General features: G+C 41.8%; 1 protein-coding gene across 13 annotated transcripts in view; it reads left to right on the top strand.

Moving 5' to 3' along the window:
- SYNDIG1 (synapse differentiation inducing 1) overlaps window positions 1-13,535 on the top strand; it is a 186,226-nt gene that overhangs the window by 14,989 nt on the left and 157,702 nt on the right. For 2 of the 13 annotated variants that reach the window (XM_086701536.1, XM_086701537.1), the window contains exons 2-3: window positions 2,704-2,906; window positions 5,090-5,194. The exons of 9 other annotated variants lie outside the window; for them this stretch is intronic. The gene's annotated coding sequence lies outside the window, so the exon portion shown is untranslated. Of the gene's footprint in view, window positions 1-2,703; window positions 2,907-5,089; window positions 5,195-13,535 lie in introns of those variants that run through there. 2 more of the 13 variants (XM_086701540.1, XM_086701535.1) reach the window with 2 other exon arrangements.

The following is a 13,535-nucleotide window of genomic DNA, read 5'->3' as shown; positions in this document are numbered from 1 at the left end:
ACACACAAGAAAATGGTCAACATCACTCATCATCAGGAAAATACAAATCAAAACCATAATGAGATACCACCTTACACCTGTCACAATGGCTAACATGAACAACTCAGGCAACAACAGATGTTGGCGAGGATGCAGAGAAAGAGGATCTCTTTTGCACTACTGGTGGAAATGCAAGCTGGTGGAAAACAGTGTGGAGGTTCCTCAAAAAATTAAAAATAGAACTACCCTACATCCCAGCAATTGCACTACTAGGTATTTATCCAAGAGATACAGATATACTGTTTTGAAGGGGCACATGCACCCCCATGTTTATAGCAGCACTATCAACAATAGCCAAAGTATGGAAAGAGCCCAAATATCCATCAATGGATGAATGGATAAAGAAGATGTGAGATACACACACACACACACACACACACACACACACACACACACACACACACAATGGAGTATTACTTGGCAATCAAAAAGAATGAAATATTTCCGTTTGCAACTACGTGGATGAAACTAGAGGGTATTATGTTAAGCAAACTTAGAGAAAGACAAATATCATATGACTTGACTCATATGAGGACTTTAAGATACAAAACAGATGAACATAAGGGAAGGGAAGCAAAAATAATATAAAAACAGGGAGGGGGACAAAACAGAAGAGACTCTTAAATATGGAGAACAAACAGAGGGTTACTGGAGGGGTTGTGGGAGAGGGGATGGGCTGAATGGGTAAGGGGCATTAAGTAATCTACTCCTGAAATCATCGTTGCACTATATGCTAACTAATTTGGATGTAAATTTAAAAAAATTAAAAAATGGACACTTTTCCAAAGAAGAGATACAGATGATCAACAGGTACCTGAAAAGTTGCTCAACATCACTAATCATCAGGGAAATATAAATCAAATCCATTATGAGATATCACCTCACACCTAATAGAATTGCCATTACCAAAAAAACAAAAAACAAAAAATAGCATGTGGAAAAGAGAACCCCTGTGCAGTATTGGTGGGAATGTAAATTAGTGCAACTACTATAGGAAGCAGTTTGGAGGTCCTCAAAAAATGAATAAATAAATAAATAAATAAATAAATAAATAAATAATAGAACCACATAATCCACCAATTCCACTTCTGGGTATTTGTCCAAAGAAAATTAGGTTATAACTCAAAAAGATATATGCATCTCCATGTGCATTTAAGCATTAGAAAGCAACTTAAGTGTCCATCAGTGAATAAAGAATTTCTTACACACACACACACACACACACACACACACACACACACACGAATATTATCCAGCCATAAAAAAGGAAATCCTGCCATTTGCAGTAACATGGATAAAACTTGAGAGAATTGTGGTAAGTGGAATAAGGAAAACAAATACTGTATGGTATCACTTGTATGTGAAATCTAAAAACAAAAACAAAAACAAAAACTAAACTCCCTAAGAAACAAACACTGAACTTATAGATGCTAAAAACAAATTGGTGGTTGCCAGAGGAGGAGGGGGAGGGGAGTGGGGTAAATGGATGAAGAGGGTCAAAAAGTAAAAAGTTCCAGTTATAAAATCAATAAGTCCTGGGGATGTAATGTGTAGCATGGTGGCTATAGTTAATAATACCATGTTGAATATTTGAAAGTTGCTAAGACATCTTAAAAGTTCTCATCACATGAAAATAAAGTGCAAGTATGCATGGTGATGGATGTTAACTAGACTTATTGAGGTTATTTTATAATAAATATAAATATTGAATCATTATGTTATATACCTGAAACTAACATAATGTTATATGTCAATTATATCTCAATTTAAAAACCCACAATGGTGAGACTAGTTGCTTGGCTGCTTATTAGGCTGATTACTCCATCTCTGGGCAAAATCTGTGGGCTCTCTGCTACCAGATGATCCAGATGCCTGTCACTTAAGATCCCAGGGGACAATATGAGGACATTGACTCTGGTTCTTTCTCATCTGTAAAATGGTGAGGGTACCTACCTGCGTCCTTCATGGAGTTACTACAAAATGCAAATAAAGGATAGAGTAGAGAAGAAAGTTCGGTGTGGGAAGTGGGGGGGGGGGGAGTCAGTGCCACAAAAATAAATTCTGGAGATCTGATTCACAATATGAATATAACACTGTTGAACTATACACATGAAAATGGTTAAGATGGTAAATTTTGTGTTATGTCTTTTTTTTATGTTTATTTTATTTATTTGAAAGAGAGAGAGAGAGCAGGGGAGGGGCAGAGAGAGACAGAGAGAGAGGATCCCAAGCAGGCTCCATACCATTAGCACAGAGACTGACACGGGGCTCAAACTCACAAGTCATGAGACTTACAAGTTACAAACTCACAAGTCATGAGACTCAAACTCACAGGTCATGAGCTGAAATCAAGAGTTGGACACTTAACTGAGTCACCCAGGTGCACCTACCGTTATGTTTTTATCACAATAAAAACAATCTCACATTCATTGGAGCTCTAAGGTTCTAATTACTAGCAAATAATTGACAGACTGTTCTAGTTACCTATTGTTCATAACAAACTGCCTCCAGAATTTTGTGCTCATGGATACATGGGTCAGAAATTCAGAAAAGGCACAGCACAGCAGAGATGCCTTGTATCTGCTCCATAATGTTTGGGGCTTCAGCTCTGAAGACTGATGGCTGGGGCTGAAGTCACTGGGGCTTCTTTGCTCTATATTGCAGGTGCCTGGGCTGGGCTCACTTGAAGGCTAAACCCAGATGGGACTGTCACCTGGAGTGCGTACACCTAGCCTTTGTCTGGAGCTTCCTCACAGCATGGCAGACTCAAGGTAGATTTTGTGTGCCTTAGCTGGCGCTCCAAGAGTGAGCATGAATGAGGCACAGAGTACAGGCTTATTCAGCCCAACTCCATTTTGTTTTAATAGGTGAGTGTCTAAACTAGCCCATATTAAAGAAGAGGTGAATTAGATCCAACTTCCTAAAGAGAGACGTGTCAAAGAATTTGTGACCACATTCAGTTTGCCATTATAGGTAAGATAGAGAACTCTGGAATAGATTCCGATCCCAAGAGCTTATTGTATTGGCAAAGACAGCATGGCAATCGGAACGAGCTGGATTGATCAACAACTGGCATGTAGGAAGTTGGCTGTTTGGATATACAGTCAAATTATATCCCTCCACATTATGAAAATTTCTGAGTGAATATAAAGAGAAACATCGGTAAATAAATATAAAAAGCATAAATAAATTCAGCCTACAGTTGAATGTCTTAGTAGCATTTCCAAATGAGAATATTGATAAAGAATAACCAAATATATGTTACTCATTCTGTGCAATAAACACTGTAAGCAAAAATTAAAAAGCATAAAATAGCCTGGAAATAAACATTTATGACAAATGTAACAATGCTTAATCCTTGCAGAGTAAGCAATAAGAAACCAAACAACTTCATCGAAAACTGAGCATGGGGCGCCTGGGTGGCGCAGTCGGTTAAGCGGCCGACTTCAGCCAGGTCACGATCTCACGGTCCGTGAGTTCGAGCCCCGCGTCAGGCTCTGGGCTGATGGCTCGGAGCCTGGAGCCTGTTTCCGATTCTGTGTCTCCCTCTTTCTCTGCCCCTCCCCCGTTCATGCTCTGTCTCTCTCTGTCCCAAGAATAAATAAAAAAACGTTGAAAAAAATTAAAAAAAAAAAAAAAAAGAAAAAAAAGAAAACTGAGCATGTGCCATGGAGAAAAAGTTGAGATGAAATGGGAATGACTGATATATAAATATATGAAAAAGTGTTCATCCTTAGTTATAATTGTGAAAATAGAAAATTTAGTTTCGGAAGACATATCTTCCTTCGAAAACAATTGTGTAGATTCAAAGATGGTGCTGCTCAGGTCAGTAAGGATGCCTGAAGAAAACATGGGCTCTCTGATTCTCTGTGCAGGAGAGCTGAGTCAGCCCTTGTCTCAAAAGCTATTTGAAATGTTCACCCAGGTCCTTCTGTTACCTCCTGGACCCCATGCATGAACCCATTAAGCTGCAGTTCTAAGGTACCTGCAAAACATGCACATGTGCACCTGAAGTAATGAAATATCAGGGAAAAAAAACCCTAAATGCTTGTCATGAAGGGATTAAATATCATGTAGAAATGATGTTCTTCCAATAAATAATAAGATAAACTCAGTACTTGGTTCATTGACCAGGGCCATGCCTGGTATCTATTTGTATGGATGCATGTCCATGATAGGCTAATAAAGATAGAAATCTAGAGAAAATATGTTAAAAAAAAATTGTGTGAATGTGTTATGCTGTGTGTGTGTGGTGGGGATAGTTTGTATATTCCATCAAAAATTGCTGGAAGGCTATTCCCCAAATTATTAATAGTACATAGCTATGAGGAATAGGGCAGAAGTAGAAACTTTCATTTTTTACTTTATACATTGGTATAGTTTAAATTTACAAAAGTAAATGTGTTGCCTTTACAATAAAAAATTAAACAAAAATCTATCCTATGGAAATCATAAGAGGTCTGGATAAAGTTTTTTAGTTACATGTTCATACACACTTTGGGGAAGTGGGAAACCTAGGGCCTCCTAGGAGTGGAATAAAAGGTATGCAGAGCGAGTGATGCATGCTCAGGTTACAGTGACAAAGCAGGACTCAAAACCACATGTACTTACATGTAGAGGGAGAAAAATGCATATGTATTTGGGAAAGACTAGAGAAGAGGCCCCAACATTATATGCAGATTTTTCTTTATGTACTTTTCTAATGTTCTTATTGATTAATTATTACTGTTTGAAAAAACTAAAAAATCAGAAAAGACATTATTTTGTACTCCTATACCCTGTGCCTGGAGCCTGGCACCCAGTAGGAGGTGCTCAGTCCATGTTTGGCCTTCCTTGATTTCCACTCAACCCCATGCCCTCCTCTGGCAAAAGCTTTTCTGTTCTCCTGCCCACCATCCCCAGCTTGAGTGAGTTCTCATCCTTTCTGTGCACACTCACGCAAGCCCTCTCCCATGGCTCTATGCCCCACAACCGTGTAGACTCTTTAGAAGTAGTTCATTCAACATATCTCAAGTGCCTACCATGCACTCTATCTTGTGTTAAATGTCAGAGAGAAGAGGAACATTTGGGTACCTTCACTGTACCTTCAATGGCTTGTCTTGCTGGTGGGATGGGGCTTCATTTGCTCTACATGCCTGCAAGCGAGATGATGCAGGTGAGTACACGGGCTGTGGGGCTTGGAAAGAGACCTCAGTCAGAGCGAGGGGTGGGGACATTCTGGCAAGGCTCAATCAAGACTGATTAGACCAGAGAAGTAGAAAGAAGGGATCTTCCAGGCAGAGAGTTCAGGATAAGGGTCAAAGATCAGATATGGCATTTCTATATGGCCTCAGAACCTAATCTGCACCAATAGTGTTTATTGAGGTCTAGAGGACTGGATGGGAAACTGTAGACAGTCAAATTAGCTCACAAACAACTGTGGCTCTCTATTGCTGCATGCAGATTGCCCCAAAACTTACCACCATAAAATGCTCACAGTGTCAGAGGGTTGACAGTTTGGGAGAGAACAGCTGGCTACATCCAATTCTGGTCTGTTGTTAGGGTGCAGACAGAGGATATCTAGCACTGGGAGATTGGGGAATTTGGGCAGCTGGAGGTCAGCTGGGCAGCTCTGGAACTCTCCATGTGGCCTCTCCACGTGGGCTGTATTGGGCTTCTTTGCAGAATGGTGGCCTCAAGATGTTGGACTTCCTCAGTGACTTCTCAGCGTTCCAGTGTGAGTCTTCCAGCAGAAGACATAAGTCATGTGGACTTTTCTGCCTCAGGAGGCACATAATGGCACTCCCACCACATTTCATCAATTACACATGAATCACAAGCCCACCTAGATTCAGGAAAGGGGACAGAGCCCCCACCTCCCAATGACAGGAGTGCCAAAGCAACATTGTGAAGTAATTGTGGGATGCAAAATACTGTTATGTCCATCTTTGGGAAATATGATCTGACACAAATACTTAAAAGCAAACTGACTTGGTAGGTCTTTAGATCACAGATAAAAGTGGAACCTTTCTCAACAGCAAATGATCCAGATCCATCTTTTTAGTATGTGGGTTCTTCCACACCTCGTTACTTATTTTCCAGTATCAACATAAATTCTTAGTGTGTCAAATTATGTCTCAAAAGTATATTCTAGAGGGCATAGGTTAATAGCACCAATATTGCGTGTTATATAGTGCATTAGTTATTGTGTAAGTGAATTCTAGGTCTTAGGAATTTTGCTCAATTCCATCATTCTCCAGTATTTTCACTCAAGAGATGGAAGGGAAAGGTGAGAAAAAGAATTAGAAGTTTCATGTCCTTGTATGTCTAATAACTTCTCTAGATTTATACAGAAATCAGTGGCAAAGCTGATTTGGATCTAGCTTTTTTGCTTTTTGATTTTTTTTGTCTTTTTTTTTTTTTGAGGTGCAAAATACATAGACCTCTTTTTGCAACTGTGTGAGTACATAGGTTAGAGATTGTCAAGCTTAAAAATAAAACAGCCGGTTATTTTACCAACAAAATAGGTTTATTTGAGAATGGCAGAAAAATTGTAATTTGAGACATGTAGGCTATGGCCAAACTAAAGGCAAGTCTGAAAGACAAAGGAGAGGAGCCATTACTTTATAGAGAAAAAGGAGGAAGTTGGGAGGGGCTGCTTTAATGAAAGTCCATGGAAGGAACATGAATTTAGGATAGTGATGATTTCTCATTGGCTGAGTTGTAGCAGTTTCTCATTGGCTGGACTGTTGCTGGGCAAGGAGAAAATCTTTCCTACTCCTTCTGGATCTAGTAAAGTAGGCTTCTTCCTGATGGAAAATGCAAGGTACCTTCCTCCTGAGGTCTGCAATTGAGGGGTGGGAGGGCATGTGTGCTCCCCTTCTGACTTCTTGGCTCTATTTTATTTTTATTTATTTTTTTTTTTCTTTTTTGTGATGACACGCATTCTGGCAGTTTGGCCTGTAAGTTGTCAGGCAACATGCAAGTAGTATATTACCTCATTAGAATTATAAAGTAGTTCTCTATACTTTTGTACAGTGAGCAAGTATTTATTTGTCTAGAATCTAGTTAATAACTATTAGAACTATTAAATACAGCTAAACTAAAATGATTCCTAATAGAGTGGCAATTCAGAAAGCACTGACTGTCTTGCATTGTGTTTGGCTTGTCATGATAGAAATTATCACTTATAGTATTGACACTCTGGAAGAGGTAGAAGACTGGAAGGTCTCAAGCATCATGCTATGATTCTCTAACTTATCCAGGGCTTTGAGTGAAAACCATATTATTGTGTGTTTTTCACAAAGAACAAAATATTATGGAAATGATCATCTATTTGCAAGTTCAGATAGAATTATGATTATGCTACCATTTATTAGAATAATGTGGCCAGTCTGCAATTTTTTTTTACTTTTTAGATTTAATTTAATTTAATTTAATTTAATTTATTTTTTCATCATGATAAGTGTAATGTTTAATCCCCATAACATATTTCACCCATCCCTCCATTCCTCTTCCCACTGTTAACCATCAATCTGTTCTCTAAAGTGTCTCTTGTTTCTCTATTTTTTACTCTTGCTCATTTGTTTTGTTTCTTAATTCTACATATGAGTGAAATCATATGGTGTTTATCTTTTTGTAACTAACTTATTTCACTTATGATAATACTCTCTGGCTCCATCTCTGTGATTGAAAATGGCAGATTTCATTATTCTTTATGGCTGGATAATATTCCATTGCATATATACACTATATCTTCTTTATCCATTCATCTCTTGATGGACACTTGGGCTGCTTCCAAAATTTGGCTATTGTAAATAATGCTGAAATAAACATAAGGGGGCATATATCACTTTGAATTAGTGTTTTTGTATTTTGGGGTAAATACCCAGTTATGTGATTACTGGATCCGAGGACAGTTTTATTTTTAATATTTTGAGGAAACTCCATACTGTTTTCCACAGTAGTTGCACCAGTTTACATTCCCACCAACAGTGCATAAGAGTTCCTTCTTCTCCACATCCTCACCTCACTTGTTTCTTGTATTTTTGATATTAGCTATTCTGACAGGTGTGAGGTGGTATCTCATTGTAGTTTTGATTTGCATTTCTCTGATGATGAGTGATTGAACATCCTTTCATGTGTCTGTTGGCCATCCGGATGTCTCCTTTGGAAAAATGTATATTCATGTGGTCTTCCCATATTTAAATTGAATTATTTGTTTTCGGAATGTTGAGTTTTATAAGTTCTTTATATGTTTTGGGTACTAACCCTTTATCAGATGTCATTTGCAAATATCTCCTCCCATTCCATAGTCTTTCTCTTGACCCTATTTTATTTTTTTTATAATTTTTTTAAAATTTTTTTTAACATTTATTTATTTTTGAGACAGAGAGATACAGAGCATGAACGGGGGAGGGTCAGAGAGAGAGGGAGACACAGAATCAGAAACAGGCTCCAGGCTCTGAGCGGTCAGCACAGAGCCCGACGCGGGGCTTGAACTCACGGACCGCGAGATCATGACCTGAGCTGAAGTCGGACGCTTAACCGACTGAGTCACCCAGGCACCCCTCTTGACCCTATTTTAAATGAGGTTTCTTTTAGTTTCACAAACTGAAACAGCAAGAATAACAGAAAAGCAGGGACACAGGAGCTGAACACTGGGGTTTCTTACTCTGATGAGCTACCAGCCTACGAGAGGAGGACTGCTTCTGCTATTTGGCCCAAGTCAAGGGAAGGTAGCAGTTTTTTAGCTGAAGATGCTGGAGGTGGGAGGGGCTGACTCAGCAGCTCAGTGCACTCAGGGCTGAAGCTCTGCCATCCTCCTGGGTCCCAGATGGCTGCTGCAACCCAAGACATCACATCTGAGATCAAGGCAAGAAGTGGGAGAGGTGGCCAGAGTCCCCCAAAGACATTTGTCCACAGGTTTCTTTGGCTAGACCATGTCTGCAGCCATTCTTGGTTAAAGGAATGCCTGGAGTAAGGGTGAGGAACTGCTTTTCCTGCCTCCAAGTGAAGGTGGGCCAAAGTGATATCCTAGAGTGCATTCTCCACTCAGCCTGTGATTGTCACCCACCCCAAGACACATGGGATAGATGTAAGGTGGGAAGTTCAGAACATGTGTGTTTCTGAGCAAAAAAGAACAGTCACTGGTTTGCTGATGATTCTGAAATTGTGTATAGTGTGTGTGGGAGGGATGGCAGTAAGGTAGGTAAAAGAGAGGCAGCAAACCTTGAGCTTGGGTTGGGGAAGCCAAGCAGAGAACCTGGACTGAGGCCAAGCAGAACTTCTCAGCTTGAGTGAGCACATCTGGGTGCTGGTAAAGTGCAGGTTCTGAGGAAGCTGGGGTGGGGGATCCTGAACCTGCACCATGCTCCTAGCTCATGCTATTGCCTCATTCTGAGTAGCCCAGGTCCAGGTGGTGCTCAGACTTGACTGCACAGTAGGTTCACCTGAGGATATTGAAAAATTGGCTTGCATGCAAATCATGTAAAGAATATAAATTGATTTGGGTCAATAATATTAAAGGATCAGCTGAATCACTTTTGCTTGCTGAAGCATCTGTTAAAGCTGTATTCCTCAAACTAATACATTCACAAAGCACCTGGGGATTTGCAGGCACACAGACCCTAGTTCATCAGGTCTGGGCTGGAGCCTGCAAGCCTGCATTCCTACCAAGTGTCAGGTGATAACAATGCTGCTGGTTCCTGGGCTGCACTTTAAGCAGCCAGGTAGCAAAGAGCTAAGGTAAAAGGAGTGGGTAGGGGGAAGAGATGGGGGTATTTGGAGCACAGAAGAGCATGACTACCTCTGTTGTCCCTGGTCTGAGCCAAGGGAGGGTAGCAGCTGTTCATCTGGAGATGCCAACAGTGTAGGCTTGCTGAAGACTCTTACATATGGTTTTACTTGTCTTAGGTAAACTTATATAACCTGGATTTGGGGTCAAGAAATATAATATGCTTAATTTTGTCTTCTGTAATACATAATAAAAATGAATTATGAGCATCCTTTTTATTTAAATCTTCAGAGATATAAAACAATGCAAGAGTTGGAGACAACTGCATCTTTGGGTTCATTGGAATGAATGTTGCAAGGAGACATGGTCAGAACCCAGGCTCAGAAGGGACCAGTCCATGACTCTCCTGACTAACCTCTATGCTCTAGTTTTTTCACTTCTAAATTGGAGACAAGTGCTGTTATCTCAAACAACGTGAAGTTTGCAGAGGGTCTAGCACACTTCTTGGTATGCATGAGGCTAAATGAATATGTACCTGCCTATATGGGTATGTTTATGCATGTATCTGCATGCACGCACATGTTCATGTATACATGTGCGTGCATGCATGACCATACACATGCCAACCTCCCCTCCCTATCTTATCCCCTCTATAATATTTTGCCCTTGTGAGGTGTGGTAGATTGTTTGGAAAAATGGGTTGCAGTGACTCCTCTCATCTCCCCACATATCCTGCTTTGCACTGTGATACACTCACATCTCCCATCAAGTAGAGTCCATTACTCCCCCCTCGAAAATCCAGATGGCTGTATTTCTGACTTTGACCAACATAGTGAAGTGGGGGTGGCACTGCACTTTTTCTGAGTCCAAGCACCACAAAGCCTGCACAACCTGAACTCACTTGTTTGAACGTTACCCACTAGCCAAGCTGGATCATGCAAGTTGCTGCATTCACACTGAAGTGGAAAACCAAAATAAACAGATATTTCTTATCCTTCCTACCTGCAAAGTGCTTAAAACAGTGCCTTGTGGAGAAACTATTCTTCTCGTCCATGCTTGATGTCCACTGTCACATAATTGCAGTTCATACTGCCTGATGGTATGTTGAGAACAAGGTAGACCAGATGTACAAGCACTTAAGCAGGGTGATGATAAATCACCACTTTGAACCCTTCTTCAGGCTCCAGACCATTCCTGGAACTCCAGTGACAAGCTGAAAAGGGGCAGGCTTCCTCTGTCCTGGTACCTATAGACATGGGTGCAAGGAGCCCTCCCCTATGCACTGCACAGGTTCCTGCTTTGGAAGATGAATTTCCATTTATGCAGCCTTTGATGAGAGCTTTCCATTCCTCAGGCAGGCCCAGGGTGTCATATCAATGAGGTAAGTGGTACCAAGGTGTGAGTGTTTTGCAGAATTGGAGGCAAATATGGAATAAGACTCTCTGCCAGGATTCTCAGCTAGAGACATCACCCCTGAACTTTCCACTGCCCTTAATGCCAGACCTGTGCCAGGGCATGACTGGGCTCTGGGATGAAAAAGAGTTGGCATTGCTTTGCTGTTCTAGAATGGGGCATTGATCTTTGGGTCAGGATTTTCCCCCTGTTGTATGTAAAAAGCCTTTTCTGTGTTAGTTCTCATTTCCCCTGCAGTGACTCAGCCCTGTTCGTGATCTTGGCAAGTCTAAGATGCCTGTGGAGGCCAAGATTCCTGCAGGTGCCCTGACCTAGAACTGGATGTCCAGCTTCTTTTATGAGACAATATTTTCTACATATGGAGGCCACCTTCCCATCCACATTCCTTCATACAGATACATAGGCAAACATGTGCATACACATGTTTACATGGGCAGTCACATACCAACATACATACATAGATACACCTACTCACACACACAGAGACATGAACACACACATTAACGCTCACATGGACACACACACACACACACACACACACACACACACACATCCTGAGCAGTAAACCCAGTCACTGTGAACATCACTGCTGCCCTGGGATTCCCACTGGAAAGTCTGGCAGGCAATAAGCCAGTGTACAGCACTGGGGACACAGACAGCTGCAGGCACCTAGTCAAGGATGAGACTTTCTGTCCACAGCCCCTGGACTGTTAAAAAGCCTCATGGCATGTTTCATGTCTTCACCAAGCAACACCCTCTGCCTTGGGGGCATCTGAGTCCCTGGTTCATCTAGCTGGCAGGATCTAAACACAGTACTCAAAGATGGGTCCACTGAACTTCTGCCTATAAATAATGGCAGAGGGGTGGCAGGGAGAGAGATAGGGCAGCCAGGAGCCTTAGAACACAAGCTGTCAGGTGAGGACCATGGGGTGAATTTGGGACCCCAGGCTTTTAATATGAGTGGATTCTTTCTATTTTGCTCCTAGTAATGACTGGGGTGGAGAGCAAAGAGGAATTCTTCTGTTGTGCTTGGTTCTTTTGGGGAGATCAGTTTGTTTCCATGACTGAATGAAAAGCACACAGGTTACAGTCCTTTGAGTACTTTAGAAAAAGCTTGTCTTTGTGGCTTCTTGATTTTTATTTATAGAGGGTTATTTCACCTAAAACTCCTATTTATGCTTTGCCTATGAGCCTGAAAGGATGGGATTCGCTTGTGGCATTTGGGACATGGAGAGAGGCAGAGAGGAGGGGAAACCAAGTCACAGCAGCTTGATGGAGGGTCAGCTGGGGCCTGGGCAGAGAGAAGGGGAAGGTATGGGGTGTAAATGAGTGTGTACCTGGGGCCTCTGTAGTCACTCTCCCCAGGTATGAATCTGGCCTGTCCCTTGCCTTTTGGGAAATCATCATCCTCTCTGTACCTCAGTTTCTGTGTGAATGAAAAAGAGGCACCAGTTGCTCTGGTGTGTGTTGTCATGGAGATTACATGAGGTGAGAGATAAATAGCCCTTAGTAGGATCTGCCAACTTGGAGCCAGCATGCCATAGCTGTTACTACATTTGCTTGTATGGGGCCTTAGCAGAGGCAAGTTCCAGAGGACGGGCTGGTCAGAAGCCTTGGTATAGTGGATGAGGCAATGCTGCAGCATGGGAGCCAAGTTCCAGGTGGGCACAGAAGGTGAGGAGGCAGATGCCATGCCTGCATTCCATGAACTAAAACCATCTGAGTGGAAGCAGACCAGGGAGGAAGCAAATCCCAGAGGAGCTGGCTCAGACCAACCTTCCTGAGTCCAGCAAAGATGGCTGAGCCCCATAGTGAGGTGCCACAGGGTCATGGCCCTTTTCTCCCTAATGGGTCTAACTGCTGCAGCAGGTGAGGGTAGGTGGACCTGTTCATGTGGCTGATATCATAAAACTCACAGAAAATAAGGTTTCAATAGGCCAAATATGCTTTGTTCAACAGGCCCTGTGGATTTGCTCTTTAAGATGCCAACCAATTGGCTGGGGTGAATGTGAGGTTGGTTGCAATCAGTTTTGAGAGCTTTTTGAACATATAAGTGGTGACTAGTGGAATACTAAAAAGGTACAGCATAATAAAGGATGCCCCTGAAGATTTGAGATCTCTACAGTCTGGGAGAATACCATTTGCAAACAGCTTGGAGAGGGCAGGACATTCGTGGGGTCTTTGTGCAGAACAAGTCATGTCAAAACAATGCACACTCACTCTCAGCAGGTTGACAGGTTGACAGGTTGACAGGTACAGTTGATTAAAGGGGGGAAGTCTCAGATGCTATTGCCTGAACATTATCAGCCCCTGATTATCACAGAGGTGGGCCCACTGCAGGGCCACAGGCAAGGCTAGTCATAGGAGC

The sequence above is a fragment of the Puma concolor genome, chromosome A3 (assembly GCF_028749965.1).
Source record: "Puma concolor isolate L17-30 chromosome A3, mPumCon1.1.hap2, whole genome shotgun sequence".
Classification (NCBI taxonomy): Eukaryota; Metazoa; Chordata; class Mammalia; order Carnivora; family Felidae; genus Puma; species Puma concolor.
The sequence above is the reverse complement of the archived record's forward strand: the minus strand, read 5'-3'. Positions and strand labels throughout refer to the sequence as shown.